This window comes from Eleutherodactylus coqui, chromosome 13 (genome assembly GCF_035609145.1).
Source record: "Eleutherodactylus coqui strain aEleCoq1 chromosome 13, aEleCoq1.hap1, whole genome shotgun sequence".
Taxonomy (NCBI): Eukaryota; Metazoa; Chordata; class Amphibia; order Anura; family Eleutherodactylidae; genus Eleutherodactylus; species Eleutherodactylus coqui.
In genome coordinates, this window is record NC_089849.1 from 11,734,391 (window position 1) to 11,737,606 (window position 3,216).

Sequence of the window (3,216 nt, forward strand, 5' to 3'; positions counted from 1 at the left end):
CCGGAAAGGAGGGAGGGGGGAAATCTGGCAGCAATAGCTGAGCTCAGCACTCATGCTGTCTTTATATGGGACGCAGGCCTGAGATCAGGTGGTGCTTTGCAATGGAGCTGTTTAGCTCTCTAATCCATCAAATGTCCCCCAGGACAATCATCACATTACCAATGAACCGGCTGTGCCGACATAGAGAAAGAGACAACCTCCTGCCTACTTACTTCTTATAGACAATGCGGTGTAGAGCAGCGTGGCTGGAGAATAGGCAGGCAATATTTTATCCGACTACCGTACATGCCTGCATCCTGCAACTTAAACTTGCGCTATTTCCTGCATATATTGCAAACTTTAAACTCCACACTAAATCATTACCTCGGTTTCCATGAGGATTACAGCTCGCTACACTCATCTCATGACCACATCATTATTTTTTTTTCTGCATCATTTTGAATTCTCGTAAAGGATCTGACATTCTGCATAGAGAACAACCCAACACGTGGGGAGGTGACGGGGAGGCATGACCGAATAATATCAGCAAGACTAGCATTGTGTAGATGAACTCTGATTCCTTTGTCTTGATGCAACCAGTGTTTTAACAGCATGTGAATCATAAAGGGAAAGTCCATATGGTGGTGGGGGTAGGGGGGAGGGAGCATTTTAATATCCCACATCCACCAAGGTGGGCAATAAACAGTGACCCTTGCAATTCTGCAACAAAAGGAAACAGCCTCTCCATCTCTATATTATACAAAGAGTGGAATAGTAGAACTGGCAGCCTGGGTCTGGTGCCGTCTATCACAGGCAGCACTGAGCCTCCCACACATGCGAATATAAATACACACACGTCTATGTCTAGATATAGATGTATTGTAATTCATTAGAATATAATGCACAGTTCTCTGCCCTGCATGCACATATACACTGAATGGCCCCTGTAGTAGAGACACTTTCGATCATTTCACGATTGGTGCTTCCCCGTATTTGAAGTTTGAGCTGTGACCCCACAGAGCAGCATAAAATCACGTGACAGGTTTTCCGCTGATCAGTTTCAGTGTGAATCCACATTAGATGGGAAAATCCAGCGATCGTAGCGACTTCCAATGAGGCTGGGTCATTGATGCTAGACTAGCCGGAGCCGGGATTTCACTGCCAACCACATGGGGTTTTCTCATTTGACAGTGTGGAGAGTATACCGAGAATGAAGTCATCAAGGAAAATATCCAGCGAAAGGAGATCCTGTGGACTCAGTACCGAAAGGGGTCAAAGGTGGATGTCAGGAATCGTTCAGAGAAATAGGCACTGCACAGTTAAAAGCCGTCAAATACAACACTGGTGCTGCAACTAACATATCCAAAGCACAACTTGCCATTCGTTACCACTGATGGGCTATAAGTTGCAGCGCTAGAAAAAAAACAAGACCCAACGGGCAAAAGAGTGCAAAAGTTATATCACTGAGCAGTGGAAAAACATCTCCTGGTCAGATAGATCCAGATTTCTGTTGCCCTGTGCTGATGGGAGGTCAGAATTTGGTGCAAGCAGCATGAATCGCTGACGCCTCCCTGTCTGCTGGTCAGATCATGCCAGCACCGCCATCTAATCTGCAGAAACTACAAGAAGCTTCCTGTCCGCAGGGGCCGATATTCCCGCAGAACGGTTTCATCACCTAAGGGAATCTACACCTCGATGAATTATTGCGGTTCTGAAGGCCAAAGGAGGTCTAATGCGCTGTAAGTTGGGGGCTCTAATAAAGTGGCCATTCAGTATAAAATATATACCCTTATATATACACGTTGTCATGGCTTGTCAGCGGATCTGGCTCGGGGTGATGTCATAGCGTTATCCCGGCCCACGTGATCCTCACTCCGGCGTATGTGCAGTTCATTTTGGTGCTGATGGGGACACTTCTCTGCCAGTATATAGAATGATTGGATGGCTGGGAGATGTATATCCCATCTGGCCCATCTGCGTTTGTCTGTGTGCATTTTTTCCGGCTCCTCCTTACAGAAGACGGCGATTATACTCTCAGTCTAAAGGTGTTGGCTGTTCAAGTCGGTGGCTTATCGTCCAGTCCTGCTCCTGTTTTTCTCATGTAATCTGGGGTGTTATTACATCTAGTTCCCTATTTTGTGGTACATTTATTTACCATCTATCTTCTGCCACATTCCCTGTCATCAACCAGGGAGATTCAGGGTTGCCCCCAGGTTTCTGACGTGGGGTTGCCATCATCAGGGCGAGTGCCCTACTTTTGGTTACAGTCTCTTGGCATTAGTAACCAAACTTTTTGGTTTCCTTATACACTATTTTGTGTAATTTGTGTTCGTACCTTGAATATATATTCATCCTTTAGGGACAGAAAATTTAAGTTTCATTCGGACATATTAATTTTGTCCAGCTCAGACCTAATATGCGCCATTTCTGCACTATTTATCAGATGTTTTCGAATTGTGCTGACTGTTACTGTTACTCACCAATGAACAGATATACATGTTCTATGCTGCTTGCTATATTCATCCACATTGGGCACGCGGGGTTGATGAACACTGAGAAGCTACGAAGTTGCAACAGGTTTTCCTGGTCTTTGACAGGATTTACCGGTTGTAGCATGCCGCCATTTTTCAAGCATAAATATGGAGGTAAATATATATTGTCTATAAGTGCCCCATGCAACTGGCGAGCAATTTACTGAGTGTTGAATAAAAGGTGTCGTACTTAGTATACAGCCCTGGTCATCGGGGGTGGGATCATGTACCGGAATAGCAAAATAGCTCATGCCCAGTTTGTGAATCTTCTAGTGTAAGGACCACTTCAAACAACCGTTTTTATCTTGGCGAAGCATCCTAGTCTAAAACAAGTGCCATACTTTCTGTACAATGACCCTATAAATGGTTCAGTTCACATGAACGTTTTTCTGCACAGACACACGCATAATTGAATGCTGTTGGAATAAAATGCCTCGTCGGATGCCGAATTGCATCTGAGAATTACCCATAGAAGTCAAAATAATCGTAATCGCTATATGGTAAAGAAAGAGCGTCCAATTTGGACACGTATTAGATCTGCAATTATAGGGGTCATCCAACTAAACTAAGTTATCCCCTATCTACATTTCAGAGTTCAAGCTCTCCGCTATCTCCAGCAGTTGGACTCAAGTGAATGTAACAGTAGTGCACATCCGTGACCATCATTCTGTTCATGAAGGGAACTTTGGAATCCCCATTCTTATGA